The 24,037-nt window shown below is 43.5% G+C and overlaps 1 pseudogene; it reads left to right on the top strand.

Moving 5' to 3' along the window:
* The first annotated feature begins 1,263 nt into the window (after positions 1 to 1,263).
* LOC134437308 (basement membrane-specific heparan sulfate proteoglycan core protein-like) lies at positions 1,264 to 18,029 on the top strand (annotated as a pseudogene).
* The last annotated feature ends 6,008 nt before the right edge of the window (positions 18,030 to 24,037 follow it).

The raw sequence follows: 24,037 nt of genomic DNA, 5'->3' as shown, positions 1-24,037 counted from the left end.
TCTGCTTCTTGGTGAGTTTCTTGTGTGGATATTGATCAGCTATGTCTGTGTTTTCATCCCTTGGGGTCATCTGGAATTGGGTTCTGTTTCACTCAAGAAAGGCTGCCAGACGGCTAGCCCAAGGGGCTGGAATATAATCCGCGCATGCGCGAGTTCTGAGGTACATATATCAAAACTTTATCACGTGAGTGTGCCGCGCTACTGTACACAGTATATAAGTCCCAGCGCGGCATACTTCGTCCTCTTTAATCCCTCACGCGATCTGATAAGGTACGAATTGATACTGGTAACGAGGTGCCTACTGGCAGTTAGCTGTCCGAGAGCTGGTGACTACTGTTGCCCCTCTCCAGGCTATCGTTATCAGGCTATTATCCCCACCTTATTAAAAGTGTGCTATCGCAGCTTATAGTATAGCTGTTGTTGTGGTTTGCTCTAAGGAGGAAAGAGATTACAGAGACGTCTCTCTAGCTATATCTCTAATGTTGCTACGGGCACCTTTCGGCGCCGTTCAGTAGCTCACTGTGATTCCACTTGACGTGATCTCATGCTGCGCAACTCTCTGTACCAACGATCTCATTCTCGGTACCGATGAGTGATCTACGCTGCCTGCCTGCATGTTATAGGCTACTCCAGCAGCCTCACATGACGTGATCTCGTGCTGCGCAACTCTTGGTACCAACAATATCATTCTCGGTACCGATGAGTGATCAACGCTGGTACCAGGGTCGGTACTTAGGGTGATTAGTGCTGCTACTGGAGTGTGAGACACTTAGTGCCCACCATCTCTTGCACCTCTGCTGGAACCATATCTGGTACCAGGCAGTAACAGTGCTATCAGGTTCATGCCTAAAGTCAAGGTGTGACTGAAATAATAATGATACTTAATGATGAAGTAATAATAATAACAATAATAATATTTATATATTTTAATATAAGTTTAAAAAAAAAAAAAAAAAAAGGATGCCTGGATTCCAGAACTGTTCTAATTGCAACAGTAGAATGCCAGTGAAAGATGGACATACACTGTGTGTGACATGTCTGAGCCCTGATCATGCACTAGCTTTAAAGGCAGGGAGAGCGGTCTCCCCTTCTCATCACATACTCTACTGAGTAAGGTGAATAAGGCTACATGAGATAATACACCACAGCCCCATTAGGGCCCGAGCACCAGGCTGCGCCATCAGGCACAGAGTGCCAGGTGGCCCCTTCAGTGCAGCCTGCAAGGGTGTCACCACAGCAGCTGTTAAATGTCTCGATGTGGAGATGCCTGCAATACCTGACGCCCAGCCGTCTCGGTCTAATAGAAGGAGGGAGGCTGCAAACAAGCCAAGCACCCTCCCTGACCTCCCGGACTTTGTCAAGGAAATGACGACTGTGTGGGAGCAACTAGAGGCAGCTACCCCTATGCGACAGTGGGCACAGTTTGCCAACATCCATGGAGCGGATAACGTTGGTTTTTGGCAACTATTTCGCGATGGATGACTCTATTGCTGCTCTCGTCCTCCCTCCTACAGCTCTTGTGGGGTAGGACCCTCCATGCCCGAACAAACAGTGTCGCACCACTGATAAATGGCCGAAAAAGTCATTCTACAATGCGTCCTTTGGGGCACACCTTATGAACACAACATCTTTACTCATGTTGTACCAGATGGAGTTTATTGAAGACCTCTCAGCCGCCCCTGCTCATGGACTGGTGGAGGAGTTTAAAAAGGTCTTTGAAATCCTTTTGCACCTTGCCAAGGGTGCAGCACACTCTAGTGGGAGATCCATTGCTTCACTGTGGATGGCACAGAGGCACCTGTGGCTGGCTCAGTTGAAGTTGCCCAAGCAGGACAGGAGCAGGCTCATGGAGCTACCTCTTACCCCTGGCGTTGCCTTTGGACCCGGAGCAGCTGACATGCTCCACCGGGCCAAAGAGTCTAGGGTGTCAAAGAAGGAGTGGGAGTAACTGTTGCCAAGGCCCCCTCCACCCAAGCAGCATCGGCCTGATAAGGGCTATTCAGGTAACCCCGGTGTGCCCCTCCCAAAGAGCTGCCCCAATATGCAGAGACATGGGCAAAAACAACCGGCGCATGTTTCCCCCTTTGCAAGCCGCCGGCCTGGAAACCCTGCTAGGCCTTATAGGCCTCGGCAGCGTGATGGCCACAGACCAGTTCTGCCGCCCCACAGCCTTCTTCCACACATTCAAGTGGCCCTGCCGCACATTTTCTCCCACACTCAATTGGAGGTGTGGGAAATGCGTTCTCCCAGTTCTTGGGTTGTTTCAACGGTAAGGTTTGGTTACCGGCTACAGTTCAGGCGCAGCCCACCCATGTTCAAGGGTGTTCTTGTTTCTCATCAGCCAGACCCAGAGCGGCAGCTGGCCTTACAGAGGAGATAAATACTCTGTTAAGGAAAGGAGCAATGAGGGAGTTAAGTCGCAACGAACGGCGGAGTGGCTTTTATTTGAGCTACTTCCTAGTTCCGAAACTAGATGGTGGATTCCGTGCAATAAGTTACTGGACCTAAGGCCACTAAACCAGTATTTACGCCCGTTGCATTTCAAATGCTGTCACTGACCCAAATCTGTCAATCGATTCAGTGCGGGGATTGGTTCACGAGTATAGGCCTCAGAGGTGCCTATTTCCACATTGCAGTCCACCCTGCTCATCGCCAGTTTCTCCGATTGTGTTGGAGGACAGAACTTTCGAGTTCAACGTCCTTCCCTTCGGCCTGTCCCATTCACAAAATACATGGACACAGCCTTGAGCCTGCTGTGTCAGAGGGGCGTCAGAGTCAATTATCTATCTCAATTACGACTGGTTAATTTTTTTTTTTTCCCAGTAGAGTCAGCAGGCAGGGCAGGACACAGCAATGGTAATGGAATACTTGCAAATGTTGGGCCTGTCTCTCAATTCAGACAAGAGCCAACTGCCTCCCTCACAACAAATCACCTTCCTTGGAGTGAAACTGGACTCTGACGATGGTGGCATGTCTCTCGGATCAGAGGGTTATTGCCCTGAAACAATGCCGGTCACAGTTCATGGGACGGAGGAATGTGCATGCTCACCAGTGTCAGAGGTTGCTGGGCCTCATGGCTGCTGCATCCTAGGTGGTACGCCTTGGCCTTCTAGATATGGGTCCAGTGCAAAGTGGTACCTGCCCAAGTACACCCAGTACTGGACAGGGGAAAACCTGTCCCTCTGCCACCTGTGTGCCTATGAGCCCTCCCATAGTGGGCCATACCCCAGAATTTGTGCAGAGGTGTACGACTAGGCAGAATCTACCAGCGCAAAAGTTCTGACCACAGACGCATCGCTGTCAGGCTGGAGGGCAGTCTTGAATGGTGTAGGAGCCAGAGGAGTGTGGCGCCCACCTTGGAAAACTGCCCACATAAATATTCTCGAGTTGAGACCGATATATCTTGCCCTCCGGCACTTTTTGCCAGTACTCCAGAACAAGAGTGTCTTCATTCGAACAGACAACATGTCGGCCATAGCATATGTGACCGCCAGGGAGGCCTGAGGTCCCAGGCGTTACGCAACATGGCCGGGAACTCCTCCTCTAAGCGGGCACTCGACTCCACTCGATCAGAGCAGTGCACCTGCCGGGCACTCTGAACACAGCAGCATACCTGCTGTCAAGGGGTAAGCCACACCCAAGTGAATGGCGATTGCACCCGGAAACAGTGCATCTGATCTGGGTTCATTTTGGGAAGGCACACAGCGATCTTTTCGCCTCAAGGGAGTCGGCCCACTGTCCACTCTGGTTTTCCTTAAACCAAGACGACGCACCACCGGGGGTGGACGATCTTCCCCCCTCTCTCCATGATTCCTGGAGAAGACCAGGAAGGAGAACCTGAGAGTTGTCTTAATGGCTCCATTTCGCCCCCAGGTGCCATGGTTTGCAGAGATTCAGACCCTCCTCTTGAGCATCCCATGGCAACTCCCATTGCGCAAGGGGAGAGTTGTGGCACCTGACACCAGCCACCCTAAATCTGTGGGTCTGGCCGTTAGAAGGGACACCCTCCTCGCTCGGAGGTTGTTATTCTCAGTTACAAGAACCTTGCAGTGTGCTAGGGCCCCATCGACAAGAGCCTTGTACTCTTAAAGATGGGCAGCCTTCAAAGCATGGTGCGAACAGTGGCATGAGTGCCCCCGGTCCTGCCCTCTAGCTTCAGTCCTGGAATTCTTGCAAAAGAAACTTGGTGAAGGCAAGTCCCATTCAAAGCTAAAGGTTTTTCTCTCTGCAATATCCGCCTGCCATGAGCGAGTAGATGGCAAAACGCTCGGAGCTAATCCTCTGTCTATCCAATTCATGAGAGGAGCTCAAAGACTGCGCCCAAGGAGGCTTCAATCTGTGCCACCATGGCAGCTCCACATTGTCCTCAGTGCTCTGGCGAAGCCCCCATTCGAGCCCGTTGGGAGTATCGACCTAAAATGGCTGTCTCAGAAGGCGATTTTTCTTATCGCCATCACCTCAGCGAAGCGTATTGGAGAGCTACATGTGCTGTCCATTCATCCTGACTGCTTCCATGTTTCAGCCAGAAGGCACCGGTGTGGTCCTACGCCCTAATACAGACTTTATGCCGAAGATTCTTTCAACACAGGATCTCAACCAGGCGATTGTGTTGGACTCCTACCGCCCTCCTAACTCTGAGCCACCTCATGGTCGCTCCTGAAGGGAGTCCTTTTACAAGAAGTTTGCCCGGTGGCCTGCTGGGCTTCACCGTCGATCTTCACAAGGTTCTATAACCTCAACATGTTATCTCCCACATCCTTTGGGAATTCGGTTCTAAGTTTGTGACAGATGGTCACATATTCGGCTGTGTTTAACTTGAGTTCTGTTAACCAGTCACTCTAGCCCTGTTGGCATGTGGACATTCAATAAGGGTTTTGACTCTTGCATTGTCCAGTGTCTTTATTCAATTGTCGTATGGTTGTCCGCCGCGACGTTTGGGCATACATATTCCAGCCCCTTGGGCTAGCCGTCTGGCAGCCTTTCTTGAGTGAAACAGAACGTTGGGTTACGGATGTAACCTTGGTTCTGTGAAGGAAAGAAAGGCTGCCAGACTTCGTCGTCGCTCTGGACTTCGCGTTCAGGATTTTTATGAGGACGAAGTATGCCGCGCTGGGACTTATATACTGTGTACAGTAGCGCGGCACACTCACGTGATAAAGTTTTGATATATGTACCTCAGAACTCGCGCATGCGCGGATTATATTCCAGCCCCTTGGGCTAGCCGTCTGGCAGCCTTTCTTTCCTTCACAGAACCAAGGTTACATCCGTAACCCAACGTTTTATCTGAAATTCAAATGGGGTTGCTGAAAGTGTCTAGTGATGGAAAAAGAATTTGGTTAAAAATATTTTCAACTATTACTTATTATTATTATTATTACATGATTACATTATGTATTATATATGGGATAGAGAAAAAAAACAACTGATTAATATTGTGATTTAAATATATAGAATCTTAACTTTCATGATGTCCATGCCTATAAATAAGCCGGGTTGCCAGAAATGTGTGATGTTAAAATGGGGAACCATTGGATTATATCATACTGTGTCTACTGTCAACACATTGCTTACACCAAAGCTAACATTGTTGAGAAGCGGTCTGGCTGCCACTGTGCTGTTCACAGAGTAATTGCACTAGTGGCAAATGGGAGGTTCATGGTGGGGAGCAGTAGAGTGTACATTATGGTATGGGGGCGTCTGTAGTCTCTGTGTTGTGTGGAGTGGTGTGTATGCGGTGCAATGCCAGTGTTGCCAGATGTACGATAATTATCGTGTTTGTACCATAATTTTGTCCATTTTATCCTCTGCGTGATCAAAAAAAAAGGTGATGTACAATAATTTCAGAGTTGTCATTCAGTTTATTTAGATGACTTGAAACAACTATTTGGGTCCTTTACGATAATTGCCTCACAAAAAGCCATCAAAAACGATAATTTTGAGGTTTTAATACGATAATAATTCAGCATTTTCCATCTGGCAACACTGTGCAGTGCACTGTCATTGGTGAGCAGTGATGAGATGGAGTTGGGGAAAGAGTTGTTGTGGTAGTTGTGGTGGTGGTAGTGGTGGTGGTGGTGATATGGGTGTGTGTGGGAAAGGGGGTCAGATTCTTTGAATAAAATGATCAGCTTTGGTGTGGATGGGGCAGTGTGATTTGGGGTTGGAGTTGTGAATGGGTAGAGGAGGTCTCGATGCAGAGAACCACGTAGCAGGATACTTTCATTTTTTTTTCTCCTGGTTACATTGGTTTTGGCCTTCCATTTCCACGTAAGCAGATTTTTAAAACCCACATATCAAAAATCCTGCTTTAAAAATATCCCAGTTAGGGAGCTAAAAATGCACCCAAGTTTTTTTTCTTACCCCCATGTTCCGTTTCCACCTAAACAGGAGAAAAAAAAACACATATAAAAAAATATCCTGCTACGTGGAAACAGCACCTAAATATAGAAACATACTGCAGGTGGTTCAAGCAAGTTACAAAAGCTGAAGGAGCCAGTTGGGCTCAACCGACCGAATGCGGCATAAAATTGACCTTATAATTGTCACTCAGGTGAAGCGAAAAAAATAATAGACATTAGAATTGAACCCGAATGGTATGGCATCTTTGCTAATTGAGCCACCGCTCCTCCAGCTCATTATGCAGGGCCGGCCCAAGCCTTTATGGGGTCCCAAGCAAAATTTCATCTGAGACCCTCATACCACCACCTATTCATTTACTTAAAGGTAGGCTGCCTGTAGATTGTGTACCCATCATGCACTGCACGTCTTCTTCTCTGCACTTCACTGCAATTCTCATTTTTACAACTACATGAAAAACTAGAATGGGCACTCGGTAGAGCGCAAACCTTCGCCTACGCCACTTATGTTTTTCTGGCCATCTTCAAAGTGTGGGGCATAACATTCTCCAAATTTTGGTGTTAGTTTCATTTAAATCGGACCGGAATATCGTAATATTACATTTTTGGCCCAGTCTTGACCTCTTATTCAATTCAGCATGCACACGTTCTTCTGGCATATAGTGCTTGGCAAAGAAAAACGTTTTTGACCTTTTCGTGACCTTGACCTTGACCTTTGACGCAATCACTCCCAAAAAGTAATCGGTTGTTCTACCATAGAAGACTCGATTGATAAATAAAATGAAGTGAGGTACCGTCTCGTCTCCCAACAGAACTTCACGCCACAGCTTGCATTTCTACCATAGAAGACTCAATAGACAAAATGAAATGAAAGGTATTTATTAATACACAGGGAGGCAACATTTCTCTTTGGCGCAGGTCCCCGACCTGCAGAATATAGTTTGTAAAACGGGGGGCTCATATCCTGCCGATGATGAGGCAGGGGCGAAGCCTACCCCCCATTACAGGACAGGGACCAACTGGTGACGGTGGCTCGTGGAGATAAGGCTGAAGAAGGCTGAAGCGGACCAGGGAACCAGGACATCGGGAGACGTAGGTCGAAAGAGATGGAGTCCAAGGAGACGAAGGTTGCAGGAGATGCGGTCCAAGGAGGCGTAGGTTGAAGGAGACGGGGTCCAAGGAGATGGAGGTTGGAGGAGATGGGGTCCAAGGAGACGGAGGTTGAAGAAGACGGGGTCCAAGGAGACGGAGGTTGAAGGAGACGGGGTCCAAGGAGACGGAGGTTGAAGGGGATGGAGGTGGGGCGTCGGCGTCTGCTTATTCTGATTAGCAAAGAGCGGAAACAGACAGAGACTTTTAAAATCAAGTCGTAGACATTCTATTGGCTGAAAGCTGAGGTTAAGCGAGAGACGTGGCGGGGTTCCCCATCCGGGAGCTATGATTGGATAATTAAGGCCAGTGATGAGTGTGAGGAACTGTCTCGTCTTCCTAGCAGAACTTAACGCCACAGGCATACATTTCCTTGGGTCATGACCAATCATCCCATTAACTCATTGGCTGCCAGCCATTTTCATAAAAGAGTACCTCGGAGTGCCAGAGATTTTTCAGCATTTTGGGCGTTTTTTGGAGGCTCACAGAAAATTGAGTTCTGTGTCTATGTCAACACCATACCTATCAAAACACAGATTAGACGCTCATCTGTCATCAGAAAAAAACGGTGTCTCTCTACCCCTTTCCGTTCTTTCATAATCATCTGTTGAAATTAAGTGGAATTCGCCAAAATGCTGCTTTCTAGCCAAAAAGCTGAGAAAAAGCCATTTGAAGTAGAACTATAACTGCAAACGTTTTTGCCCGTAATGGCATCGTCCTAACAACTCCAAACCTATCAGATGCTATTACAGAGTCTTCTGTCATCTGTAGCCTGAACAAAAGATCGTTTGTATGACCTTTTCAACCTAATATACTGAAATATAACGGGGGTGGACTCGAAAACAAGGGTGTTTTGGTTTAGTTGCTGGCGCACAATGGATAATGACAGCAGGTGCCCCTAACTCCGGGAACTCCCTCCCTCTCCATCTCCCTCTGATTGTGCTCTCTCTCTCCCCTCGTTGGAGAGAACGAATCACAGCTCGTTTATTTCCTCCAGATATAGTACCGTGTTGTGTCTTGTGGGGGGAGGGAGGCAGGCAGCTCCGCTTAGCGTAGCTTACTGCAGCTTCTTTGGCAGAGTGGACAATTTGCAGATTGATGATTACTGTCATCATGGTTCTGCTATAGTGATCTTGTCATATATTGTTCAATTAATTTTATTTTGATAAAGCACTGATCACATATCCAACATTTCACAAGCCGATTGGAGTGGTGAATGCTAGCTGGTCTGAGGCTAAGTGCAATGCTTTCTAATGTGAGCTGAATGCATCTGACCAGACACAAAGGCTACTCTGTTCCAAGAATCTGCAACCCCCCTGTCTTTTTTGATGACACAGTAAGCTGATCATACTATACAGATCCATAAAAATAACTGTAGAATGAGTAAAAATAGTTGACTTACCAAGGCTCCTTTATTTAGGCTTAGTTGTAAGTTGTTAGCGATTTCGTGCTAGCTAGCTAGCTAGCGTAGCAAAGTTTATACCCAAGCATTCCCAAATCCCAACTGAGGTGACAGTGACACATCACCGCTAGTCCCGTGCATTCTCCTGTTAGATGATATTTTGTAAGCATCATCCTGATGTTGTGTAGGCTGATCACATTATCCACAATGAAAGGTTGCCTCACAGATCATCTCATGGTGTATTTTGGGCAAGTTAGCTACAATGCCTTCTAGCTAGATAGCAACAGGGGGTTGTATTTTGGTCATGAGAGGAAGGTTTTTTTTGGTCAGGCTCTGACACTAAAATCAGTAGCCTACCTGTGTTAAAATCAGAGGGCAAGAAAGTAGACTACTGTCACAGGTGCTTTACTTTCAAAAATGATTTTGCTATGCTACTTTTGAGATTATATTATAATAGTAAAAAAGGGGTGTTTTTGTCTTGACATTTCATCTTGCTCTGAACTAAAGCCCTGCCTTGACTGTTCCTAAGGACACTTCTGCCACCTACAGGAACAGTTAGAAAATGCCTAGAGGCTTGAAATTTATACAGAAGATAGGTCAGACCGTCCTCGAGGTCTGGCTGTAAAAAAACGCAATTATCGGCGAACGACGTCGAAGGCAGGGGGCGTCACTATTCGAAATGACGTCATAGCGACGTCAAAGGCAGCCAATGAGTTAAATGTCATAAAAATCGGCTCAATTTACGTTTTGACCTTTTCGTGACCTTGACCTTTGACCCAATCACTCCCAAAAAGTAATCGATTGTTCCTTGGGTCATGACCAATCATCCCACTAAATTTCATAAAAATCGGCTCAATTTACGTTTTTGACCTTTTCGTGACCTTGACCTGGACCTTTGACCTTTGACCCAATCACTCCCAAAAAGTAATCGATTGTTCCTTGGGTCATGACCAATCATCCCACTAAATTTCATAAAAATCGGCTCAATGTACGTTTTTGACCTTTTCGTGACCTTGACCTTTGACCCAATCACTCCCAAAAAGTAATTGATTGTTCCTTGGGTCATGACCAATCATCCCACTAAATTTCATAAAAATCGGCTCAATGTACGTTTTTGACCTTTTCGTGACCTTGACCTTTGACCTTTGACCCAATCACTCCCAAAAACTAATCAATTGTTCCTTGGGTCATGACCAATCATCCCACTAAATTTCATAAAAATCGGCTCAGTTCTGTCTGAGTTATACGAAGTACAAACAAACATTTGGACCTTGACCCTTGACCTTTGACCCAATCACTCCCAAAAACGAATCGATTCTTCCTTGGGTCATGACCAATCATCCCACAAAATTTCATAAAAAATCGGCTCAGTTTTGGCTGAGTTAGACGAAGTACAAACAGACATATTCACAAATAAATACACGGCGGGCAAAACATAACCTTCTGGCGAAGGTAATGAGAGTATACCCACAGTCATTGAAGTGTCCCCCAATATATAATGTCTCCTGTTTCCATTGTGGCAGTAATTGTACATGAGAAAGAAATATATGACTAGGGAAAATGGTGGGGAGTTCATTTCTTCCTAGAACTGCTCCTCACGGGGGCCCCTGGTGGCCATTGCATAGTTCGCTTATGCCTCGGGACGGCCTTGTCATTAAGTGTTGACTGACTCTTTTGGTTTCTCCAAATGCCTTTGCTGCTTTTCCCGTTTATAATGCTTACTCTTCTATTCAAAGTCAATTACTTTTGCCGCGGACGGTGTGTTGTGTTCCCACAGTCAGCCAGCCTGTGGCAGTGTACGCTGTGTTGAAGTGAGGGCTCAGTGCAATGTGTGGTGAACAGTATTGAAGTGGGGCACAGAGCAAGTGTGTGTGTGTCTATTTGTGTAAGTGTGTGTCTGCGCATGTGTGTGTGTGTGTGTGTGTGTGTGTGTGTGTGTGTGTGTGTGTGTGTGTGTGTGACTTCTCTACTTCGTGAAGACACTGCTATTGCAGCACACCCACATGCTGGGGTCCTGGACCCAAATCCTGGACACAACATGTTTTGACCCCTTTTACTGGGGAAGTTTTGTTTTTACTGGTAACAGTAAAACTGTAAAAACATTTCCTCATTCACAGGTTATTCACAGGTGTTTTGGTTTGGGCACAGTTTAGCATTGTTTAGCTATTGTTAGGGTTAATATGAATGGAAGGCCCTACAAAGATGGGAAGGGCCCCACAAAGATATAAAGGTTGGGCTGTGTGTGTGTGTGTGTGTGTGTGTGTGTGTGTGTGTGTGTGTGTGTGTGTGTGTGTGTGTGTGTGTGTGTGTGTGTGTGTGTGTGTGTGTGTGTGTGTGTTGTAATGTGTCAAGGTGTTGGTGTTGAGCACATGTCCCTTCATCTGGTTCAGCTGAGTGAGTATTTGGTATGAACAGGTTAAAGATGCCGGCTCCAGGATTAAATACAACAAGGGAGAAGTTGTATGGCTAAGGATATTCCTGTATTAAATAGTAGTAATTAATACATTGGACGTTCATGTGTCTGTAAAGAAACATGTCTGATCACTTGATCCCTGTTTAATTATGCAAATGTCATTGTATATCTTTGTGTTGTAGTGCTGGGCCTGTGCTCCTATTCTGGTCTTGCAGCAGGTGATGTTTATTCCCCTTTTATGAAAGTATTCCTAATGTAACGTAGTAGTGTTGTAACACTAAAGTAATGTAACACTCTGCTCTAAAATACAATGCATGAAGTGGTACAATTTTTTTTATTCTAATCAAAATTGTTTTCAAATGAAAGAAAATCAAGTGGTGTGCCTGTATGTATTACGTTAGGGTGATCATTATGGGGTATAAGCTCACTGACTGAAATCAGTGAATCTTTGACTGATATTTTCCTCCACAGCTCAGGGTCCATACTACCCTGGAGATGAAGTCACTCTCAGATGTGACATAGCAGGACACACACACTGGGATCGCTATCATTGGAGAAGAGGCAATTGTTGTTATATTGGAACAACTAATGGTCAAAACCTAACCACGTCTCTACCTGACAGTACTGGACAGTACCAGTACACATGTGAAGGGGAGAGAATCGGCTGGCCGATATACCAGCAAGGTGCCCCCATACATGTCATCTTAACAGGTATTGACTATGGAAATGTATAAAAAGTATAACAATTTCTACTGTTCATAATTCTGAAATAATAACAAAGATATTCAATATGTCACCATATAGCGTCACCAATGCAAAGGAGAGGTGTCAAGTCCGGTTTCCTAAGAGGGCATGAGCGTTTCCTTTTTCTGTAGCGTTTAGTGTCCGTTTGAATATGATGTGCGCTACCGCCATCTAGCGATAAGAGTAAGTCCACTTATTCTCACCCTCAGCTGGTCTTCTACAGGGGTGTACACCCTAATGCTGCATGGACCCCGGAAAAGTACCCATATGAATTGTCACTAGCTTAGCAATCATCTCTGATAATATAAATAAAGAAAGAGGAAAATCAACACGACTCAGCAAGAAAATAACTCTTACTGTCAGTTAACTAATTTCCGAAATGATTTGAAAAGGTAAGGCTTAATTCACACCAGAGTGGTGAAGCTTTGCAGGACAGAAGCGATTTTTACCGGCGGTGCCGAAAATACATGGAAACAGATCTGTTCTTCCACACCAACCGGTAGTCGGGCAGTTGCGGTGCGGAAGCTGGCTCCGCTCCACTCTGCATTTGAAAAATAGAACTTGAGCACATTTTGGACGTCAGCGACCGGCGGTGCCCCATTCAAATGAATGGAAAAGTAGCGAACTAGCTTTGGCTGTGGCTGGATTTTGAACAGGACTGGCCGCGCATGCTGACGCAGTTGATGTGAAAGGCCAAGTAGAACACACAGGCAGAAACTACATCATATTATAAATAGTTTAGTTCAATGGAAATCATAACCTCCGCCAAGGATTCAGATAATGATCCGGAACCAGGATTTTAAAAAAAAGATTATTCACCATTGCGGGATAGGGCGAATTTTGACATTCCAGTTTCTAACTCCACAAAAACAAGGCAGAAAGACTTGGAAAAAATAGGGTGTAACATATTCAAATGTTCTATCAATCTTCCTTTAGTTATATATGTGGCGTTTTTTCTTCTATAGCTCCCACAGCTACGTCTGTAGTATCTCCTTAGGGTCCATACTACCCTGGAGATGAAGTCACTCTCAGGGTGTAAGCAGAGCACACAGACTGGTATTATTACTGGCACAGTGGACAGCAGTATATTCAACAATACAGTAGGATAATAAACACTGCTCTACCCAATCAAACTGGGCAGCACCAGTTCACATGTGAAGGACGCAGAGGGGGTAGACCAGACAAATCCCAATGCATCAAACTTAAATCTGTCCTGGTAAAAGGTATCGTCAATGGTGACTCTATTTTGTATTTTTCCTCAATTCTGAACAGCTTGGTCTGATTTCTTCTCTTCATCCCACAGCTATGCTTGAACCTACAGTGGAGATCTCAATGGCCACTGTGTACCCTGGAGAAGCAGTCACTCTGACTTGTGTCATACAGCCATCAGATGGCTGGGAATATGGCTGGGCATATCGACGCCAGACATTAGATAATTTCAGCAAGCTGGGAGTATCTAATGCATACACCATAGACATTGCGACTGTTTCTAATCAAGGCCACTATAGGTGCTATGGAAGAAGAAAGGGTAGCAAGAAATTAATATTACGTTACAGTAGCAATGTTCAACTGACAGTACTAGGTGAGGAATTTTAATTTCATGCATTGGTTTATGAGTATGGGCATATAGAGTGCAATTTATTCAGGGAATGATTCACTGTATATTATCACCATCTCAGTTAGCAAATCAAGATAATATTTCTCAAAATAGTAACACTTCACTAATACAATAAATTACACATTGTATTTGAAAGATTGCTGTTAATATGTTTATAGTATATGCACAATTGCATAATTCAATATTAAGCCTAAGCCATGGTTTATATACAAATAGTGTAAAATTGTAGCAATGTTTCATCCAGATGTGGGTGAGTTAAGTAGTACCTAAACAAGAGTCCCATGAAAACATTAACGGAGGTAACTTACCGTTTCCTCTTGGATATATTTTCATATGAATGATGGGTAATTTTCTTCAAATACAGTGCATCAGTGCAGAGTGCATACATGCATCATTCTCTTCCAATCATTCCTATTGCTTCCATTTCAAATGCTACGGATGCTAATGCAGGCCAGTACTGGTGCCAGGGGGAGAGGAGAGACAGGCCGATTACGTCACATCAGAGCAATTCTGTTTCTGTTAAGGTGACAGGTAAGTACATTTATATATCCATTTTGTGTATCCATTTTAGTCACGAGGCAATAATGTCCTCATCCCTCAGTATGCATCACAGCCCTACCTAGACCAAGACTGACTCCAGTCCCCCAGAGTCCTGTGTTCACTGGAGAGACAGTCACTATGACGTGTGTGATAGAGTCTCTCAGAGGCTGGACATATCAGTGGTATAAGGGGTCCAGCAGTGTCCCATTGTCTGAGGGAAACACCTTCACCACTACACGTGCTGCTGAGTCTGATGAGGGCCAGTACTGGTGTCAGGGGGAGAGGACTTATAGACCCACAACATCACAGCGCAGCTTGCAGTGGACACTTGATGTAGCAGGTAACTCCCCAGTGTGTGTGTGTGTGTGTTTGCTGGATTGTAATAACACTTAGGGTTAGGTTTTTGTGACATTGTTTCACTGTCAGTTGTGTATCTATACAGACAAGAAGACAAGACCCCTGATCAGCTCTGACAGAACATCACCAGTGTTCACAGGGAGCACAGTTACCCTGACATGTGACATAGGCCAGTCTACTGGATGGACTTTCTACTGGTACAAAGACACCCAGACTTCTGATCCGGTGGCCCAGACTGGTGGAAACTCCTACAGCATCAGCTTTGCTAAAGTGTCTGATGGAGGACAGTACTGGTGCAGAGCTGGGAGAGGAGACCCAGTCTACTACACACAGTACAGCAGTGATATTCATCTGACAGTAACAGGTCAGTTGACTGATTATTCACGAGCTTAGAAAACATGTAGGTTTATAAACTGTCGGTGTGGATTCCCTTTTATGGTTAAAATGTTGTTACACCTGGCTGCACTGTCCTTTCTTACTGCAGACATACCAACAGCTGTTGCTACCCTGAGGTCATCTTGGACTAAGTTCTTTAAGGGTGAAACAGTTCCTCTAAAATGCCGCATAGAAGGTGGGGGAAACGTTTCCTGGAGTTATGGCTGGTATCTAAACAGGGAACTGATTAGGATGTACATATCTTCTCAGGAGTATGACTTTAACATTTTGTCATTGTCGAAGAGTGGACATTACTCTTGCAAAGGAAGAAGGCAAAATGACCATGAAGAATCACAGGAAAGTACACCAGTAATTGTTGCACTTTTAAAAAGTGAGCATGAATATCTCTTTATTGTTGTGATACATTCTGCCTATAAGTGTCCTTACTGAATGTGTAGCATGCTGTGCACATTTATATCTTTGTGTTTGTATTCGAGCATTGGGCAAATACTATACACTCAGTAAGCAACACCACAGAAAAACACACATAAAGATTAATTCTAAATATCATTTGACGTAGGGATATTTTAATTAATATTTGTCTTTTAACAGAGAAAGCCAAAGCTGGTGTGAGGATTTATTCCCAGTCTTGGCTGGCTGAAGGACAATCTGTGAAGTTTGGGTGTGAGGTGGAGGAGTCATCTGCCGGCTGGAGATTCAGCTGGTTCAAAATGACCTCATATAATGCTGAAACCAACTCTCAGAGCTATCAGCCTCTCCCAGACAGCAGCAGATGAGCTGGAGGCTCCTACACTCTCAGCCCTGCTGCTCTCAGACACACAGGAGTCTATGTGTGCAGAGCAGAGAGAGGAGAACCACCATATTACACAGACTATAGCCAACCACAGCCTCTCTGGGTCACAGGTGAGAAATGTTGCGATGTCAAACACTATAGTCATTACGGGAACATCCATCGGCAACAGATAATTACCTTGAATAAAGCACAGAATGTAGCGTAATATTCACATTTTTCTTTGTTTTGGCATCAGGAGTCTCCCCAAATGCTTCTGTAGTTAGCCATCCAAACTGGGCCCAGATCTTCACATATGAGCCTCTGTCACTGAGCTGTGGGGCTCAGGGCAACTCCACTGGATGGAGCCTGATGTGGTTCACAGGCAGAGGGGGAGGGTCAGGGTGTCCCCCTGGCTGGAGATCAGAAACTGGATCCACCTGCAGCACCAGCTCAGCATCTCCATTAGACAGTGGAGTTTACTGGTGTCAATCTGAGTCTGGAGAGCAGAGCAATCCTATAAACATCACTGTGCACCGTGAGTTCAGGGACACACAATTTGAGGAATTCTGAATATTTGTTGGATTGCTTCATGTGCTGCTGTGTGTCACTTACTAATTGTTTTATTGTATTAGTATTATGTGGGCAGACACTGTTTACCACTGATCAATAACAATTTTCGGAATTTGTGTAATTTGTAAATTCAACTGCCATTCACCCAAGTTAATAAATACATAATTTGAACACCTTAACGAGCTGATCTTCTGTGTGTAGATGGTGATGTGATCCTGGAGAGTCCAGTCCATCCTGTGACTGAGGGAGATCCTCTGACTCTGCGCTGTAGATATCGCAGTAAGCCATCATCAGACATCAGCGCGGACTTCTATAAAGATGGGACACTCCTCCACACCTCCAGCACAGGAGAGATGACCATCCCTGCAGTCTCAAAGTCACATGAGGGCCTCTACAAATGCAGCAACCCAGATATAGGAGAGTCACCAGAGAGCTGGATCACAGTAATGTTGACAAGAACAGGTTAGGATTTTTAGAACCTTTTTGCAAGCAAAGTGGTAATCATTGTCACATGGTTATCATTAACAGGCACATTGGAAATATGTCATCATCAGGTTCATATTCTGGGTCCTCTATCTCCATTGTGGTGGTAGGCTTGTGTGGTGTGGTCGTCAGATTAGCCTTTGTTCTGACTGTACTATTGTATCGCAAATGTTCTAAAGGTGAGGAAAAAGCATTTCCTTTTAACTTTAATCGTTAATGAGTAATTTCCTCTTCTTCTTCACAAATACTTCCAATCGAGATACCGGTGCTATGAATTGTTTTCATCTTAAATTCCTTAGATGCTGTCTCACATTCGGCGACATCAAACCTGTAAGTTTGCTTTTATTACTCTGCACTAGAAAGGAAATGGTGATGCTTTTGTGGGTTTTTTCTCCCTGTTTCTCTCACTGTTTGTCTGTTAGTTTGTTTTCTGTTAGTTTGTTTGTTATAGTTAACTACAGAGTGGATTCATAAAATATAATCCTATGAAATGGCGTGCTGTGGCAGGGCTTATTCCGCCTGGCACCATTTAAGTTGTTTTTAACTTGAGAATGTAACATATTCTCTTTTCACTATTCTCCATCTAATGAATAGATTGAATGTTTTGAAAATGATAGCATTTTGATTTTATTCACTGTTTACCAAACGTCCCAACTTCATCGGAGTTGGGGTTTGTACATACACACCCGATGTGTGAAACCAAAATTGACAGTTTGACACCAATGAGAGCAAAAATAAATTGTTCTAGTGACAGCATTTTTTTGCAAACAGGTTACTCTCTCTCTCAGGAAATTCATTTTAAATGTGCACGAACGTTTTTTTTACACTAACTGAATGGAAAATATTCTGAGAAAGTAAAGCTACAATACTGTGCCTTGTGCCATTGGGTGGGAGGCGGGCCTTTGTCCTGTAAAATATTTATTAATAAAATGTTTATTAATACATGCCAGGCCCTGCCGTGGCCTAAATGGTAGGGCACTGGGTTACTCTGCCGGTGACTCAGGTTCGATTTCGGCTCGGGTCATTTGCCAATCCTTCACCATCTCTCTCTCCCCACTCATTTCCTGTCTCTGCTCCACTGTCACAAATAAAGACATAAAATCCCCTAAAAAAAATGTATGTTTTTTAAAATTAATATGTGCCTGTGTCTCACTATGAACACAGTCAGAAAGAAGCCTGTGCCCAATGGTTTTCATGCGTATTGGGCAGCCATGGCCGAATATGGTTAGGGAGATATTCTTAAAAGATCAGAGGGTTGCAGGCTTGAATTACTCAATTACTGTAACCAATATCCTGTAAAATATTACATTACATAACATTACACTTTTATCCAAAGCGACACCGTTATTACAAGGTATTAGTTCACTGATTCTTCAGAAAGTGGCTAAAACAGGTTGTAATCTCGAAAGAAAAAAACGAAGTGAATTACAAAATAATATGGTATATCCTCGTAGACAAAAGTCTTGGCTTTTCAGAAATGCACAAGGCCAATCTCCCCATTTTTAATTTTTTTCAGAAATCAGGTTTTTCTCCGATCATACATTGTTTTTTGTCAACACCGTCAGACACAATTTAAAAGCAATAAAAAGTGTATTGATTTGGTTGCATATGTATCTGGAGTTTTTAAGTGATTGGGTGTGTTTTTTGGTTCACACATACGCCTTTAAATGTTGAAAATTCACTTTCATTCTATTTTAATACGGCTTCATGTGTTCTAATTTAAAAAATATGTGCTGTCAGACAATGCTTACTTAATGCCTAAATAGATCAAACATTTTTTTTTAATTTCACAAATATTCGTGTAGGCTTAAATTTGCAATTACTTTGGTAATTCAACAACTCCAAAGGAAAATTGTGTAAGGACATTCATTTAAAATGTCCAAAACTCCTTCTTACGGTGGTGACTTAAGAACTGACGGTGGTGACAGTAATCTGAAGGTGGTGAAAGTGACCTAATTATTACCTACATTTAGCAAAATAAATAGCCCTCTCAAGTCAATGACATCTAGCATAAACACTTTATTTTTGTGTGTGCACAGTATGTTTGTGCATGAGTTTTTTCTTCATTTGTTAGATACTCTAGGAAGTAGGCCTAGATTATTGAAAATGTGGCATAAACAGGTTTTAAGTTGTTCAAATCCAAAATATAGAGGTGTATTATCATAGATGAAGGTATTGGCTGTGCAGTGAATGTATTGGCCAAGCTCCCCATGTTTCACATTTTTCATAAAATGGGCTCTTTCTTGATTTTGTCACCAGCGTCAGACAGAATTAGAAGTAAAAAATATATGTTTACTGTATTTAAGTGAATTACTTTTACAATTCAAAATAATTGTAGATACTTATTGGAAGCATATTCTTAAAACTTGTCAAAAATATGTAAAACACATGCTTTTTTGTGAACTACATCAGATGTCACCACCGTCAGGTTTTGTGACAAAAAACCGTCCAAATGCACTTCAGTGGAGGCTGGAGTATATGTTTGGGTCACAATTATTACTAACATGTCTGGTAATGTTTCATTAACCAGCACAATTTAGTAAAATATGGAACAAGATGATGAGCGGAACAAAATCTGACGGTGGTGACATCTGACGGTGTGAGACAAAAAAACACTCTTTTACATATTGTGCATTTTTTGCTCACATTAGCCACTTCGTTTTTGCTCTGTTTCTTAGGGGCTTCATGCCGCTTCTGAAAATGTATATATAATTAACATTAATGTAACATAATACTATTAAAACCCCCGACGGTGTTGACAGTTTATGGTTGGGACAGTACCAGTGTCCAAACAAATTAACAAATTGAGGCAAAATTAGTAAACTTACAGGAGCTTCAGTGATGGCATAGGCGCCGACTTCGGGGGTGCTCCGGGGCCCGGGCACCCACGAGAATCTGTGGGCACCCACGGAAAACATGGGCACCCCATGCGCACCCATGGGCAACTTCGTGCGCTACAGTAATACGATCAGCGGGAGAAGTTCTAAGTCTTACACGCTTAGTTATTGAGCGAGCCTCAATTGATTTTGGAAGATTGTCAGACTTATATACCCATCCTGTTTGAAATACATCACGGTGGGCAGTGAAGTGTAATCCTTTCCATAATACAGGGGCAGCAGAATCTCTACAAGCAAACATTATAATTACAGTATTGTGTTTTAAGTGAAATCCTGACGTTCATTTTAGGCATATTTAGTTAATGTCTGTCAGAGAATGTTTCAAATAGATTGATTTGTGAAGATGCTAAACTGTGTGAAGCATGATGGGTAGACGGGTCGAGAGAATTCGAGACCTCTTCCGGCTGCCTGGGTTGGTTCCAGAACAATGATCCATCCATTCTGGCAGATTAAACTGTGCTGTTTATTTGATATTTCTCTATGCTCTATGGGTCTTTAGTGATGGTATGACCAAGTTGAGCCTTTGCATATCCATGCTTGTTGTGCGCTGTTGGATGGTTTTGCCATTGTAGGCTATATGCGGCTCTGGCTGCTAACATTGTTGGGTTTAGTTGTGACTGAGTAGCCTGGTTTGAACATAGCTAGCATGAAGTGCGTGGTATGAACGCTGTGTTGCAAGTGACTGAACGCCAGTCTGAATTCACTGTGGGCGCTCGCGTTGCTGCTGCTGTTATTGTTTTCAATTGAGTTCCTCTTTGGACGTCTGTATTAGGCTACTGCACAATGCTGCTATGCTTCATAAAAATGTATTTGAAGACATACAACTTTCACATGCATGGTTTCATTTTAGTAACTGACTGCATAGTCAGTGACTGCAAATTTAGCTTTAGTGGCATGCTCAAGTAAAATCTTGATCTTCTAGCTTCACAGCTGTGTGTAGCCTATATTCATTTTAAACACGGTCACCTTTAGTCATAATGCCGTCTAGAAAAAGGCACCGGCAAACGTGATCTGGGCTTTGCGTTTAATTTATAGGCCCTTCACCATGTAAAGCAATTCCATTTTCAATCTCAATTCAAATATAGGCGATTTTATTGTAAAATAGCCTATTGATTTGACAACCACAACGAAAATAAATAAGCTTAGAATACATTTATTATGTAGCCTACTCATTCAAATAAAGTCACCAACTCATGAACCGGTTATGTTGTTGGAAAGCAAGGCATGGCAAACAAACGGGACTTTCTGTGGGTCGCGACCCCCAGTTGGGAACCGTGAGCACCCACGGGACAAAACAAAAGTCGGCGCCTATGAGTGATGGTGAAGTATTCAGTAGAGCTAAAGGTTTGAAACGGGGTCCTAAGTAATGACAATGACCTTGTGCATACCTGATTTTATTGTCTTTTAAAAAAAATCTGACGGTGGTGACTAATATGCTGGACACACTTTGAGCAATCAGAAAATAGTAGTAAATATTGCTTTACACTCACTATGTGCATATCTGCAGAACCACTTCAATATGGACTTTCACATCAGGGTGATATTATTCAATAATATCAGTGATGTTTACATTTTAAGTCAATTGAAATGATGATGTCTGTCCTTGGGACAGCTGTTTTTACAGGGTGTGGGCAGGTTTATAGCCATGAAAAGTAATACAATTACACGTAAATATTTCAAACGACTGTACATTTGTGTAACAGACCCCTGGGTCTTTACCTGGATTCATTTTGTTCATGAAAATGTAGTTTATTTTCAACAGAATTGGCAGTTTATTGCAGAGACATGTTTTAGCCGCTTTCTCAAGAATCAGTGAGTTACAGTCCCTGGAACAATGTGGGGTTGTGTTTCTGATCTTAACCCAGAAAGACACAACCCCTGTTGTAATTTGCCTGGATGGCAATGACCAACTAAAGGCCCTGTGCACTGTCATAGTGTTGTGGTGCTATGGTAGTTACGTTTTTTTCAATGACTATTACAGCATTCTACTGGTGGAACGGCGTATGTTAAGGGGATACGAACAACCTCCCTAACCGGCTCCCCCTGTGAGTTGCTTAGGATAAAAGCATCAGTGAAGTGAAAGTGTATAATGTACACAAGAGAGAAACAGATTAGGAAAAGAGATACACATCAAATCACACAGAGAGGGAAAAAAGGACTATTGTCATATAGGCCTACTGTACTATAAGTGAGTATGCGGTGGTTGTCAAAATATCTATACAGATACTGTACATGCGATGTGTGAAACAACATTTTACTGTCTGACATGAGCATTTGAAAAAAAAATCAACTGGAGTATGTCTATGGACAAAATTAACTATTACTAGGGACAATGTACAAAGTAATCATTTCAGCAACTAGCCTATCTAAATGTAACATAAATGAAGTGTAAAATAATAACAATCAAATATGACTGAACACTGCAAATAGAAGCCCATTCTGTTGCTCTCCAGCAAAAAAATGTAGCATGCCACTGATCTCTGAAGGAGGGTACGATAGGATAGGAGGTGGGCCACTGATCTCTGAAGGAGGGTACGATAGGATAGGAGGTGGCTATTCAGTTGAATATTAAGGCACTACTGTCACCTGCTGGTTAATTAGGTTTATGTCGTTGATGCGCTACTGTAGACCAGTGGTTCTTAACCTGGGGTGCGGGCACCCCCTGGGGGTGCGCCAGAGATTTCAGGGGGTGCACGGAATTGAGTTTGTGTTGAGGTTGTGAACTTGTGACCAAAACTCAGCTTGTGAACATTATAATTAGTCCAAATCAAAACCAAACTAATGCATGTTTTGGTCCCCATGCAGAGGCATTATGATATTGTTTAGTGTCTTAAGCAAGAATCATTGCAATTAATCACTTAATATCATGTTTAGTACCTGTAGACAAGTGTAGAAGTTTGTGTTGGGGGTGCGCGGCTTCTCTTTGGCACAGGTAAGGGGGTGCATTAAGAAAAAAAGGTTAAGAACCACTGCGCTAGACAGACCTACCGTCCAGCTGTGCATGCGCGCCAAAACGATTTAATGCACGTCTGGCAACCAACCAGAAAGCATCTTTAAATTCCGGTGTCATAAAGTAATGTTTTTATCAAGTAGGTCTTTAGGTCACATTTAGTTGGCCAAGATATATCAAAACAGTTTAGAACTAAACTATTTTGATAAAGAGGATTGACCTGGGTGAACGAGGATCTTCACTTTTGGTCTGATAGTGTTCAGCTATGAACTCTAGGTTATTGTTTCTCAATGGGGGGGAGCTCGACAGTCCCCCAGGGGACATTAGGGAGCCCTAGGGGGTTGTTGAGAAGGATACAGCTGAGGGGGTGTTCAGTTGGCATTAGCAAAAATTGGTCCACTTTATTTTTAGATCCGTCCCACGCATCTCTACAAGAGGCTTTGGTGTCCGTCTGTCGGTCCGTCTGTTGGTCCGTGACGCGTTTCTGAATTTTGATTCCCTCTTGTGTCCACAAGGCGGCAGAGTTGAGTTTGGGCAAAAAAGGTTGAGAACCACTGGCATAGACGGACGCATTCTGTTGTCCGCCTGTCGGACTTGTTTTAATAGTAAGGGGGGAGTTGGCAGGCTTGTGATGATATTCCAAAAAGGTTGAGAACCGCTACTCTGTCTAGTCTAGGCATTCAAAAGTCCTGACACGTTTCCCCCCAAACACAGGTTACTTAGGATGGGGACATGCAACGCTGTACAACTGAATGCACATACTTTCTTCAGGACGACCGGAGCAGTTCACACAATACTGGAGGTACCATCTAGGGCTGTGGCAATGCATTTGTGCACGAAATGTGCCTGTCCTGCGTATCCTGAAGCAAGCATGTCCCGGGTCTTAACTGGGCAGGCTACTTGATCTGTTTGTCTTAAGTACTCAGTATGGTAAATTGTTTCAAGGCTGGTTCAAATTTGAAACAGGGTTTTAAGTCTCTGAATCCACCATAAACCAACCATAAATGTCAAGAACTACAATGTTAGCATAGACACTGTGTTAGCTTAAACACTGACAACTTCTATGACAATGACAAGAGACATAAAATTTAATTGATAGACTGTCTAAATATTATGAACTGTTATAAAAGTATTGTGCAGATTGTAACCACCTAAAATAATAGGCTATGTGAATAAGCATAGACTACTACAAACATGACGTACAAAGAAACTATGAAAATGATAAGAAAAATAATTAGACTGGACATAGTGTAATGCTGTTTATACAGAGGAAATAAAGTTATCTCTATCTCTATATCTATATAAAGTTATTTTGTTTTTCGAGAAATACCAACAATTGCATATTCCCAGTCACCTGCAGTGCATGAATAATCTCTCTCTCTCTCTCTCT

Source organism: Engraulis encrasicolus, chromosome 21 (assembly GCF_034702125.1).
Source record: "Engraulis encrasicolus isolate BLACKSEA-1 chromosome 21, IST_EnEncr_1.0, whole genome shotgun sequence".
NCBI classification, from domain to species: Eukaryota; Metazoa; Chordata; class Actinopteri; order Clupeiformes; family Engraulidae; genus Engraulis; species Engraulis encrasicolus.
The sequence above is the reverse complement of the archived record's forward strand: the minus strand, read 5'-3'. Positions and strand labels throughout refer to the sequence as shown.